Source organism: Podarcis tiliguerta (assembly GCF_965153285.1).
Source record: "Podarcis tiliguerta genome assembly, chromosome: 13".
Taxonomy (NCBI): domain Eukaryota; kingdom Metazoa; phylum Chordata; class Lepidosauria; order Squamata; family Lacertidae; genus Podarcis; species Podarcis tiliguerta.
The window spans coordinates 3,246,505-3,260,142 of record NC_139546.1 but is presented as its reverse complement, the minus strand read 5'-3'; the positions used below and the strand labels follow the sequence as shown (position 1 = coordinate 3,260,142).

The 13,638-nt window shown below is 48.0% G+C and overlaps 1 protein-coding gene across 5 annotated transcripts in view; it reads left to right on the top strand.

Moving 5' to 3' along the window:
* Positions 1-711: 711 nt before the first annotated feature.
* Positions 712-13,638, top strand: part of LOC310661586 (palmitoyltransferase ZDHHC11-like) — a 37,503-nt gene continuing 24,576 nt past the window's right edge. Inside the window, exons 1-2 of one of the 5 annotated variants that reach the window (XM_083407954.1) lie at positions 712-2,380; positions 2,962-3,997. The gene's annotated coding sequence lies outside the window, so the exon portion shown is untranslated. Of the gene's footprint in view, positions 2,381-2,961; positions 3,998-4,471; positions 4,637-11,236; positions 11,451-11,963; positions 12,088-13,638 lie in introns of those variants that run through there. The other 4 variants (XM_083407955.1, XM_083407958.1, XM_083407956.1 and 1 more) reach the window with 4 other exon arrangements.

Below are 13,638 nucleotides of genomic sequence, written 5' to 3'. Positions count from 1 at the left end.
CTTAATACATCGAACAGCTCTGAGAGCTAAACCAAGACTTCATTTTGTGCTGTGCTTCTAGGCATAGGTCTGGGCTTTAAAGGTCTCCAAGCAAGTTTTCTGCAGATTGCTGTTTGTTCAAATTCAAAGTAAAATGTGGGTTTTCTGGGAGAAAGTACTGGAACCAAAACCAAAACAAAACCCTGCTCAGAAACAGCTTTTAAAGCATGGACTTGTGCCTGGAAAACATGGTACAAAAGGAAGTCTGGATAAGGCCTGAGTGATGAAATTCCGGCTTGAGGGCAGGCGGAGGAAGAAGCTGTCAGAGAAAACAACCAATGTGGTTAAAAGAGGCAGGGTAGCATTAAGGGTGAAGATAAGCAAAGGGAAAGGAAACTAGACTCCAGGAAATCTTAGTGCACAGGAAACAGAAATAAGAATGCAGGGGATGGGGAGGGTGGAGTCACAGTGCCAAGAGGACTTTGCTAGGGCCTGAATTTCACATATTTATTTGAACTAACCTGCCAGTAAGGAACTGTTACTTTTCTTTTGGTGGCACCACAACTACTCAGTGCAGAATTGGAAAGTGACGCCTACACATCACACAGTGGCAACAGAATGCATGGACAATTGCTTCAGTTGAAAAGTTAACTAAAAGAGTGCACACTTTGGACTGCACATGTGACATGGATGGTTTTATTGAAATATGATAACCTTTTACTATATATGATTTTCTTTTTTTAATGCATTTATTATTATTTTTATGAAAAGTAAAGCGGCTATAAGCCTGAACTTTTACAAAACAAGGACTGTTGGCAACAAGGTTCCCACTCACATAACAAACAGGCGACGGAGGAGAACCCAGAACAAAAGAAAATTCTTACATTTATACCTTTTAATTTCCATACAGAACAATGAAACCGAGATGCTTGACGAGGGATTAAACGGGTAAGTGGTAAGTTGGAAGAGGCAAATTCCAGATAATCATTGTTTGACAACACTTGGTTCATGTTATTGTTTGGCAGGCAGTGTACACCAAGGTGGAGTAAGCAGGGGCAGAGCAAGGTGGGTGCGGTGGGCGCGGGCCACCCCATGCACCACCAAGGGGGGGGTGACAAAGCGCATGGTGGGAAGCACAGCCTGTCCCCTGGAGGTCCCGCCCCCTCCCCAAAACAACACCCCCAGTGCGGACCGGCACTACAGGGCCCCCCTCCCTCTCCCCCCAAGCAGCCCACCCTCTTAACACTCCCCACTGCTTCCCCAAATCGCAGATGACTTCGTGTCAGCATCCCCAAACCCTCACTCCCAGTGGCGTAGTAAGGTCAGGTGGTACAACAGTAGGGAATGCAAGAGAATGGGCTGCTCGGGGGGGGGAGCCCCACAGCGCCAACCCGCACCAAAGGTGCCACCCTGGGGAGGGGAGCGGTCGACCCCTCCCCCCCAGCTCCGGCGCCCGCCTGCTTCGCCTTGCCCAGTCCATGGAGAGGCGGCCAGCTGCGAGCGCCCCTGGATCACTCCCAGCTCCGCTGGCCGGCACCCACCATCCCTGTCCTGGGGGCACCCAGAGGGCTAATGGCAGGGGAAGCAGAGGCGTTTCCTCATCCTCAAAGTGCCTCTGAGTGCACACAGCTGCTGTGTTGGCGAATCCTCAGCCGCATGCTGAGCAGCCTCCTCTCTGCTTGCACGGTGCTGGTGCTGGGTTCAGGTGGTGGCGCTTTTTTGAAGACCTTCCAGACACAGGAGACGAGGGAACGGGGGCCAAGGCACAAGGGGGTCTTCTGAATATTCTTTTTCACACTGGCCTCGTTCACTCTGGGCTCCAGGTGTTCGTCTTTGTTGTCGCCAAACAGGGGCCACAGCTCCTTCGCAGCATCTGCAAGTGAATTATTGTGGGGTGGCCTTTGGCTGCTATTATCTTCTGGGATGCTAGGCTGCTCTTGTGGAGACCCCATGTCCTCTTCCTTTTCCTGCAGCTGCTTCGCCTCCTCGGTCATGGGGCAGAGAGCTCTGGTCTTGTTCATCTGCCCACTGAAGGTGTTTTTTCTCTTTTTTTTGCACTTCCATGCTTGGAGGGCTGCTGGGGGGTCCCCAGGCCTCAGGAGGGGTACTTCTCCTGGCATCCCCAGCAGACTCCATGCTGTCAGTGTCACAAACGTGGATGGCCTTCTTCCCCCGACTGGGCAGAGTGTGCTGGTTCTGGTTCTGCCGCTGGGACTTCAGCTCCCGTCCTGCGGCCTTCTCCTTCTCCAAGCCCCCTCCATTTTCCCTCTTTTGGGGCCACTTCCAGCCCACGTTGGCTGCTGTGAAAGGCGACGGAAGCCTGTGGTGGGATCTTCTTCCTGCCTGGTTGGGGGTCCCTACTCTCTCTGTCCTCCGGGCACCCGGGGGGCTGGTAGCAGGGGTGTAGCCTTATGAGGCTTTCCCCTTGGGTGGGAAAAATATTGTGCCTGGGAAAGGGGAGTCAACAGACACTCAAGGAATAGTTTCGGAGAAAAGGCTTTTATTTCTACCATCCATGAACTGGTAGAAGGAGCAAGTGTGATAAGTCACAAAAAGCATGCACAAATTCACAGTCATGTGCACAAGCATATATGCCCCTTTCCAGTTCCCTCCTCCTTTCTCCTCCCTCAGGAGTCCTGCCCCATGTTGAGGTTCCTGAGCATGTACAGAAAGCTGTCTTGGGACTATTGGACTCTTGGCGCCCTTCCCAGGAAAGGGGTTTCAGAGTGTTCAGATATGTTTCAGAGTGTTCAGATATGTTCTGGCATGGTTCCCGGACAGAAAGCAAGTTGCAATGTGGTTCTTTAGCAAGGCCAGAAGGCATGAGAAAGGCCTGAGAAACAATGGACTGTTCTCTACCTTTGTTACAGCAGAGCGGAATGTTTCTGATGCTTAGCTGCTGAGAAAATGGCTTTGAGAAGCTTTGAGCCTGCTTTGGTGGGGGGTGACTTCGGGCCTAGGTGAGGTCACCTGTCCTCACAGGGGGACTCCTCATCAGTCCCATTGCAGGGGAAGTAGCCCGTGGAGGTGCCTGAGCCACTCAGGGGTGTTTCCTCATCATCGTCACCACCTTGTGATCTGCTGCGGCACTTTCCGGGCGCTCTGGCTCGGTAGTGTCAGAAGGAAGGCCCTCATTCACTCAGGGCTTCTTCTTTGTTGTTGCCAGACGGGGGCCACAGCCCCTCCGCAGGTGAATTATTGTGGGGCGGCCCTTGGCTGCTATTATCATCTGGGATGGTGCCAGGCTGCTCTTGATGTGCAGCGTAAATAAAGAATAAGAGCTTTAATGAGCTCACAGCTGAGGCAGACTGAGAACACAGAGGGAAAATGGCTGCCACTTATAAGGAGAATGAGTCCCATGCCAGAGTGACTCCGCAGTTAGGCCTGAATAGCTTTAGTAAGCCCAAATGACTCTGCAGTCCCAGCACTTCCCCGCCTGCTTGGCTGCTTCTGCTCTCGTGTGTCTTTGTCCCATGACAGCTCTTGCAGAGACCCCTCTTCCTCTTCCTGCAGCCATTCAGGACTTGGTAGATCTGTACAACGTGGTCTCAGGTCTCCTTCTTGCTTTCGCCTTCCTCCTCCGGGGGCTGCCTGTTGGTCCTCTCGCCATTTCCCCAGCCATTAATCTACAGACTTTGCTGACTGTCACTCCCGCTGTCTCACTGTCTAATATGTCGTGATTTTAAAAATAAATTTAGGCACCAGTTTTCCCAATTCTGCCGCGGCTGAGCCACCCAAGGGCTGCTGAGCCAAGGCTGGGCCTCAACCGCCAAGTGAGGTTGGGATTCTGCGCTGATGTCACAGACCGGTTCCGATCAGGCCATTTCCTCTAAGCGGGGGACCTGTTTCCCCTGAGGGTGGCCGCTGAGCACACCACCCAAGAGAAAAAGGAGAAAAGCAGAGAAATCTTTTAGTTCTGTAGCAAGAAAGAATGAGTGCCAGGAGTTTTATTTCCCCTGCCCTCCTCCACTGCAACACCTTTTCATCATCATCATTAAAGTTTTCTTGGTTTACAAAGGTATGCGCAATGTCTCTTTTTTCAAGTTACATTTTCCATAGGTCAGTTTCATTTGTTGAGACATTAGGGTTACATTAGGAAGAAAAGGGGGGAAGAGGTGGAGGAGGCCATGGGGGGTGGGGTCAGGAGACGAGTATGTATGTGTGGGGTTTTGTGTCAGCATCACTTGTGTGTGTTCTCTTTACCATTTGTGTTCCTTTGGTGGTGAGAGAAATTGGGGTTGGCCTCGGGTGCGGTTGCTTGATTGTGATTGACTGTGGTGAACTTTGTTTTCGTGGGGTGGGTGGGTGTTTCTGAATCGGGTTAAGCCATATTGATTTGCATGCTGTTGGTGCTGTGGCATTTGGCCAATCTTTGGGGATACCTTTGTACTGGGGGGGAGAAAGGGTTAATAGGTTGACCAGTAAGAAAGCCATTTTTGTGAGTTAGTTCGTTGGTTCTTTTTTTGGGGGGGGGATAGAGGAGTCAGGGTCAGTTAGAGACAGGGACAAGACTGAGGGGGAGTAGAGTGACAGCGTTTCGAATATATTTTAAAACTTGTTTGTGTTTGAAATAAACTTTAATCTTCATTGTTAACTCTACCTGACTGAGACTCAATACTTCACCGGGGAACCCTGGTTTTTTCCACACAAAATTGGTGTAAGCGGAAGGATAAAGTAGTGGTGTACAGGTCAATAGTCCATGAAACAACCGGGGTCTCTGTGCGAACGCCATAGGCGGGTTCTTGTCATTGTCTTGTTGTGCTGTGTATGTGATAAAGGGGAGCCATACAGGGGTGAAGGTATCTTCTTCTATTTGTTTCTGTGTCAGTTTCAGTTTATTGGTTAATTATTCTAGTCGGGCTGTTTCCCATACTATTTGGTACCATTGGTTCATGTTCACTCCTGACGGGTCTCTCCAGTGTCTGGCTAAAATGCTTTTGGCTGCTGAAAGTAGGTGAGTAATAATAATAATAATAATAATAATAATAATAATAATAATAATAATATTTTTTTATTTATACCCCGCCCTCCCCAGCCAAGGCCGGGCTCAGAGCGGCTGACAAGCAATAATAAAAACAAGATGAATGATTACAACATAAAAACAAAAGTAAAATACAACATTAAAATAATGGAACATTAAAATATTAAAATGTAGCCTCATTGCAGGAGGAGAAGGAAAAGAGAAAAGAAAGAGAGGGAGGGAGGGAATCAAATTGGCTCCAAGCCAAAGGCCAGGCGGAACAACTCTGTCTTACAGGCCCTGCGGAAAGAAATCAGATCCTGCAGGGCCCTGGTCTCATGAGGCAGAGCGTTCCACCAGGCCGGAGCCAGAGCTGAAAAGGCCCTGGCTCTGGTTGAAGCCAATCTAACTTCCTTAGGGCCTGGGACCTCTAGGGTGTTGTTATTTATGGACCTTGAGGCTCTCCGTGGGGCATACCAGGAGAGGCGGTCCCGTAGGTACGAGGGTCCTAGGCCGTGAAGGGCTTTAAAGGTCAAAAGCAGCACCTTAAATCTGACCCTGTACTCCACCGGGAGCCAGTGCAGCTTGAAAAGCACTGGGTGAATATGCTCCCATGGCAGAGACCCCGTGAGGAGCCTCGCTGCAGCATTCTGCACCCGCTGGAGTTTCTGGGACAGCTTCAAGGGCAGCCCTGCGTAGAGCGAATTACAGTAGTCAAGCCTGGAGATGACCGTCGCATGGATCACTGTGGCCAGGTCGGGGCGGGAAAGGTAAGGGACCAACTGCTTGATGAGGCGAAGGTGGAAAAATGTCGCCTTGGCTGTTGCTGTAACTTGCACCTCCATGGAAAGGGAGGCGTCAAGGATTACACCCAAACTCTTAACGGAAGGCAATGGCACTAACTGGGCCCCCGCAAGAGAAGGGAGTTGGTCTCTCATCCCCATGCCACCCCGACCTAGCCATAGGACCTCTGTCTTCGAAGGATTTAGTTTCAATCGGCTCCCACGGAACCATCCAGCCACAGCTTCCAAACATCTGGTCAGTGTGTTCGGGGCCGAGTCGGTGTGGCCATCCATCAACAGATAGAGCTGAGTGTCATCAGCATATTGGTGACAGCCCAGCCCAGAGCTCCGGATAATCTGGGCAAGGGGGCGCATAAAGATGTTAAAAAGCATCGGGGAGAGAATTGCGCCCTGCGGCACTCCACACACCAAGGAGTGGCGCGACGACATTTCCCTCCCTAGTGCCACCCTCTGTCCCCGAGCAGAGATAAAAGAGCACAACCAGTTACGGGCTATGCCCTGTATCCCCACGTCTGCGAGGCGGTGGTCCAGAAGATCATGATCGACCATGTCAAAGGCTGCTGACAAATCTAAAAGGATCAGCAGTCCTGACCCGCCTCGATCTAGTTGTCTACAGAGATCATCTGTTAGGGCAACCAGAGCCGTCTCCGTCCCAAAACCAGGACGAAAACCGGACTGAAATGGATCTAATGCCGATGTTTCCTCCAGAAACCTACCAAGCTGTTCAGCAACCGCTCTCTCAATTACCTTACCCAGGTATGGAAGATTTGAAACTGGGCGGTAATTGGATAGGTCTAAGGGATCTAATGAAGTTTTCTTTAAGAGTGGACACACCACTGCTTCCTTCAGTTCCCCTGGGAATGTCCCCGTGTCAAGGGACAAATTGATAATTTCAGCCAGGGGGGTCCGCACAACATCTGGACATTCCCTAATCAGCCAAGATGGGCACGGATCAAGGAGGCAGGTGGTGGGCCTACTAACTTGGAGGAATCTATCCACATCAGTAGGGAGTATCCGATCGAAATGGTCCAACACTGGACCCGAAGTCAGTCGAGGGGCCTCCAGTTCAGTCACTGTATCTAAATTGGCAGGGAGGTCACGGCGGAGCAACAGGACTTTCTCCGCAAAAAAGGTCGCAAATGCCTCACAGCTGTGGGTCGAATTTGTGCTTAGATTTGGTTGTCCTCCTAAGGACGTTAATGACCTAATTATTCTAAAAAGTTGTGCCGGGCGAGAGCTAGCGGATGCAATGGAAGCTGCAAAGTAAGATTTTTTAGCAGCTTTCATAGCCATCTCATAGGCTTTCATAAGCGTCCTATAAGATGTTCTTGAGGCTCCGTCACGAGTCCGTCGCCATACTCGCTCTAGCCGTCTGAGATCCCGCTTCATTTTCCGGAGCTCCTCAGTAAACCAAGGTGCCCGGTTTCGACGGGGTCGCAGAGGGCGCTTAGGCGCAATCTCATCAATGGCTGCCAAGAGCCGGTTATTCCAGTCCTCAACAAGGTCATCTAATGAGTCGCCAGGAGGAGCAGGGTTCCGCAAGGCTTGTCGGAATCTATCAGGATCCATCAGTTTTCGCGGACGAGCCCAAATAGGTTCGCCACCCGAGCCAGGGAGGAGCGGGAAGTCAATCTTGGCTTTCAGAGCGTAGTGATCAGACCATGGCACTTCCACAGTGGGGAGCATGATCACATCTATGCCAGCCCCAAAGATCAGATCCAGCGTGTGGCCTGCTTGATGGGTGGGGCCCAAAACAAACTGGGAGAGCCCTAGTGTTGCCATGGAAGTCACTAGGTCCAGAGCCTGTGAGGAGGGAGCGGCATTGGCATGGACGTTGAAGTCTCCCAAAACCAGTAGGTTTGGGAACTCCAAGGCCCAGCCCGCCACCACCTCCAGCAGGTCTGACAGGGTGGCTGCAGGTGTGCTGGGTGGTCGGTACACCAGCCAGACAGCCAAGCTCTCCTTGGTGCCCCACACGAGACCAACACATTCAATGCTGGAGATCGCTGGTGATGGCAGAGCTCTGAAAGAGCAATCCTCCCGGAATAACAACGCTACTCCTCCCCCCCGACCCACAGTCCGCGATTGATGGAGGACAGAGAAACCTGGGGGTGTTATCTCATGTAGGGAGACTACTTCGCCTTCCCGTACCCAGGTCTCCGTCACAAAGTTATGAGTTCTTTGTGATGTGAGTGGGCATTATTGTCTTGGAATATGTTTAGTAGAGCCAGTTCTGGGGTGGTTCCTAATACTTGCTTAATTATTTGACATATTTTTAATAACAACAACAACAACAATTATTATTATTATTATTATTATTATTATTATTATTTATACCCCGTCCATCTGGCTGGGCCTCCCCAGCCACTCTGGGCAGTTTCCAACAAAACATTAAAATACAGTCATCTATCAAACATTAAAAGCATCCCTAAACAGGGCTGCCTTCAGATGTCTTCTAAAAGTCTGGTAGTTGTTGTTCTCTTTGACATCTGGTAGGAGGGCGTTCCACAGGGCAGGTGCCACTACCGAGAAGGCCCTCTGCCTGGTTCCCTGTAACTTGGCTTCTCGCATGACTGTTGTCCAGAATAGTTGGATTTTGGGGCATTCCTACCACATGTGGACGTATGTGCCCGTGGAGGTGCACCCTCTCCAGCATTTTGGTGAGGTTCCTGGGTATATTAGCGCTAATTTCCTTGGTGTTACCACCTGTAGGTGAGTTTCAGAGAGTTCTCTCCTTCTCGTTGATATGGATTTAAAGGAGGGTTTAGACCACATTCCGGTCCACTGAATGGAGTTAATATCATAGCCTATGTCATCTTCCCATTTTTTTTATTATGTCTAGGGGGTTCGTGGAGTTTTGGAGTAATATTTTGTATATTGCGGATACCATCCGTTTGCCAGGTCCCTTTGTTGTTAGGAGGTTTTCGAAGGTTGTCAGGGGCCTAGTTGCTGTTGATTTTACTACTGGGTTGTTTAAGAGGACATGTAATTGGTGGTGTGTTAACCAGGGCAATTGGGTGTCCTCTAGTTTGTCTTGTATTTCTTGTGTTGACAAGGGTTTGTTATTTTTATAGAAGTCTGTTAGGTGATATAGGCCTTTGGTTTGCCAGGTTTTTATTTGGAGGTTTTGTGTTGCGTGATGGAATAATGGGTGGGATGTGGATTAGTGGGGATGGTGTTGGGGACACTTTGCCTATTTCTGTTTTCCATGCTTTGAGCATGGTCTGTGTGTACCTGGTGAGTGTTGTGGGGATTTTCCTTAGTTTGTTTGGAAGGAATGGGTATGCTGTGGTGCAGGTATTTTCAATTGTGTTCCTCTCTAGGTGTATCCATTGTTTTGTCTCATCTTCTAGTATATATGGGATTATGTGGTGCATTTGGTTGGCAATGTAATATGCTTCTATGTTGGGGATTCCCCATCCTCCATCTGAGGAGGGGAGATGCAGATATTTGGGGCTTATTCTTGGCTTTTTGTGTGAGAAGATAAATAAGTGTAGTTTTTTCTGCCATTTTCAGAGTTGGGTTGGGGGATCCAGATTGGGAGGGTTTGGAATAGGTAGGTTAGTTTTGGGAGGGTGATCATTTTGATCATGGCTATTTTGTCTGAGAGTGAAGTTCATGTTGTTCTATCTCTTTAGGTCTTTGTTAATTTGTCCCCACAAGGGGTTGTAATTGTTCTCTAGAGCCTCCACTTTGGAGGTTAGATCGTTGATTAATATCTGCAGGGGAGCCGCTGTGGCCTTCAGTATTTCTGCTAATCTCATTTCCATTTCCCTCAGATCTCGTTTCGTTGTTGGGTGGTCATCATCTTGAAGGGGTGCTGTGGTCTCAGCACTGTTTGCCATCTCCCTGGTTGGTGTTATCTCGCTCTCCCATATGGTTTTGGTTGGGATCTGCTTGGCGTCCTTTTGGAGTGGGGTGTGTTATGGTTGGGAGTTGGGCTGATGATGGTTCCTGGGTGTTGTTGGGATGCTGAGCTGGACAGGCATTGTTGACTGATGGCTTTTACAGAGCGTTGGAATTAGGCGGTCATTTTTGTTTCATCTGGGCTGTGTTTTAAGGGCTTCTTGGGTTTTCCTAGATGCCTCGGTGGCGTTATCGAAGCAGGGAATAGACAAGTAGACAGACAAGTGGACTAACAGACAAACAGTTAATATAAAAGGGGTAACAGGCTGAGATGTAAGAGACCAGGGGTGGGGCCAGGGGGAAGATGAGGGGGTTATTTGTGGATATCCCTGTGATGTATATGATTTTCTAAAGGATTTTCTAATTATTAGCATCCGCCCAATTCACAAATGATAAACTGATCATCTGTTCTGGGAGGAAGGGGGAAGGGAAGGGGAACAGGAGAAGTAATGTGCTATGTTTATAATTTGCTGAAAACCAATAAAAGTCAACACACCGATACAGTATAGATGTGACATTTTAAATGCAACCTGGTACTGTACATACTAAGCTGTCTTCAGTTCAGAATTGCATGAAGGATTATTAGATGGGGGGGAAGTCCTGGATCTGCAGTTGTTGACATGGGAATTATTTATTACTTTTTTGTAAATTATCTTTATTGAGTTTTCTTACACTTACCCTGTCACACATTGAGTAGCCGTGCAAGCAATTATAAATTACAATAACTGATTCCAAAATATAACCATAGGGCTGTGAGTTTGTAGAGGCGCCTACCTTTTAGCAACAGGTTGTGGAAAGTGAGCCGCTTCTATTCCTGGAAAAGTGGAAGAGCACATGTTTTAAGTGTTGCGCTGCTAAGGTTTGAGTAGTTTGCTGCCTTCCCATCTGTGTGATGTCATTTAACCCAAAGTCAAACATTATGAAGTCAGCAGTGAGGTCAATGCACTCTCAGTGGGAGGTGACTCTCCCGGTGCCTTTGATTTCCATTTCATTTCTGTGGGACACAGCAAAGTAATTGCGATATTGGCGGGAAAAGGAACAAAGGCATAATGGAGAGAAAAGCAACCCAAGAGAACATAGCAGAAGAGATTGATATAACCAAAGCTCCGATAGATATCTTAAAATGGCGTTTTGTGATTAGCTTGTGGAGCTCAGTGAAAAATACCGCCTGTCTGTGTTTGAGGAAGGGAATCTCTCTAAATAAAAGTGAAGGAAATTAGTATTTCTAATTTCTAAATTCTATTAGTATGTCTGGGAATCAGAGAACTGGCGGTTCTCTTCTTTGCCATGAAGTGGTAAGAAGCACAGTTAAAAGTGCAACTTTTGCTGTAGGCACTTTTTATTATGAAGGTAACGGTAGAGATTTTTGAAATAGCAAGTGGTTTATAAAAGCTTGTAAGTAGAAACAAATATATTCCTCAATCTAATTTTGAAAGATCTTAGTGTTTATTAATGCAAAATAACTGCCATGCAGTCAAGGTGCCCAAAGTGTCGCACTCCTTCATTTTGAAAAATACCAGTATTACCAAGTTACGAGGAAACAGCAAGGTTTGCAGGACTAGGTGGGGTGTAAAGATTGAGGAGGTCACAAAATGTCCTGACCTTAACACCTTAAGTTCTTCAGGTAGGTCCCTTGTCAGTTGGTTGCCATGACGACTGCTCCCGTTTTCACAGCTCCAACATTCCAAAAAGAGGCAGACACGGCCCTTCCAGACCAGATGGAGGTCTTCCAGCCACAGGTTGTTTTTATTCCACATTCAGTAAATTTTGGATACCTGGGGAGAGGACGATTAGCTGTAGATGTAGTATATAGGAGTTGCCTGGTACTAATACAGCTGGTGGGAGGATTAATTATGTCTAGAGACTTTTTTGGATCATTATTTGACACCTGCATTTCTTTCAGTGCACTTAGAACATCGTACATGTATAGCGGTTTAATGTCATGTATCACTAACAGATGCCTCCTGTCCCAGAGTTAAAAGTACATAAAGTTTCAAAGAAAATAAAGGTTTTATTCATTCAGGAGGCACAAACTGTTACACGCAGGTCCCGCTTCCAAATGCTCATTAAATGAAAATTCACTTAATGGAAGGCAAGGAATTAGTACCGAAGCCTTGCTATAGACACTGCAGATTCAGATATCCAAACAGGTGGACCTGCATATAGTACTTGTAAACAAATAAGCAGCCTTAAACCAGCCTTACTTGTTTTGTGTTTTGCTGGTCTGCCAGAAGCAATGGTGGGAGGGAGGGAAGGAGGGGAAAGAGATTGGACAAATAACAGCATTTGTTCCTTCCTTGTTTGCCTTTTGCAAGGTTTCAGAGGATTTTCCAAGGTCTGCTCACCAGACAAATTTCCAGTCCATGTGTTGTCACCAGATATTCCTGATATGTTACTGTGAAGCCAATATGATCGTCCTATAAACCTCATTTTATTAAAGTGAGCAGCTTTAAGAATCGTTTTAGCTGAAAAGTAATACCCCAGTATTGTTACTGGACTGATTCTGGATGAAACCCACAGGAATTGGGAAAGGTCATAGCTCAGTGGTGGAGCAAGTGCTTTGCATGCAGAAGGTTCCAGGTCCAACCCATAGCTGTCAACTTTTCCCTTTTCTTGCGAGGAATCCTATTTGGACCAAGGGAGTTTCCCTTTAAAAAAGGGAGACATTAACAGCTATGGTCCAACCCATAGTATCTCCAGGCAGAGGCTGGGAAAGATTCCTGCCCGAAACACTTAGAAGCTGCTGAGCAAGGTGATCCAAGGGGCTGGCTGGGTAGAAGGCAGCTTCCCATGTCCCTGAACCTCTTTTGGGGCAGCTATGTGTCGACAGGGTGTGAATCACAAATGTTTAAGTGGCCCTGTTAATACCGCAGTTCACAAAGCGTGTTCTCCTTCAGGGAGAGCACGTGTTGCGGTGGGGTCTACTGAGCCACCCCCTTTGTTGCCGGGTAAGTTCTCCAAGATGGCCAGGGGGCAGTGATTGGATTGCTGAGTTGCTGGGGGAAAAGTTATGTTGCAATTTTGGTGGGGGGGTAAAAGGTTTAAATACTCTGCACGCAGCCTTGTACTTTCTCTTTTGCTGCGTGCAACGGATCACCCGCCCATCCACCCTAGAGTAAGGGGTTGTTGCGTTGACTTTGCTATGCCTGTCATGGGGTCGTCTGCCTTTGAGCAGGGGCCTGGTAGGAATTTTTCCACCTGGCAAATTGGCTGGCTGGGTGGTTTTTGCCTACTGCGTAGCAAATCATCACAACTTCTAAGGTTGTGGTTAGGCATTGGTTATAAATCTGGTGGAGGAGGGGTTAGGATAGGCTGTGCCTGCCCCTCCATGGTTGCTGCGGAAAGGGAATTCCGTTAAAGGAATCCTGGGGTTTCCCATCTTTTCGTCCAATCCCAGGAATGGGACTAGGGCCGGCAAGCCTTCGGGGAGCAGGTGGGTGAGAGTTGAGGGTCTGTGTCTCAGCTCCAATTCCTCCCCGACTTGCTTTCCCCCGCACTGTCTTTCGGTGGTGCCCGGAAGTCAGTTCTGTCCCCAGGCGGGGGGACAGATAGTCTTAACCAATGCCTAAACAACCACTCACGGTTTGTATTTGAATAAAGTTGTGGCCAAAATCATGCCAAAAATCTTAAACAAAAATTACGTGTCTGTTGTGAGTTATTTGGGGGTGGATTGGGGACCTCGACACGCAACCTGTGTACACCGAGGTAGTTCTATTAACTATAATACAACTACTCCATAATATGAATTATGGGTTTCACCTCAAGATTCCAAACATTTCTCAGAATTCTTAGGTGGGAACCCTAACTATGAAAGTCCTATTAAATTCAATGGGGCTCACTCATAAATAAGTGGGGTTGGAAAATTGAGATGGTCATAGTCCCTCAGCAGAATTAATAGGACGGAGGCTGTGATCCCATTTGCAATTACTGGGAAGTGCTGGACTGCAAATCATGCCATGGCACAAATCCTTAGCAAATACTTGCAGAAGT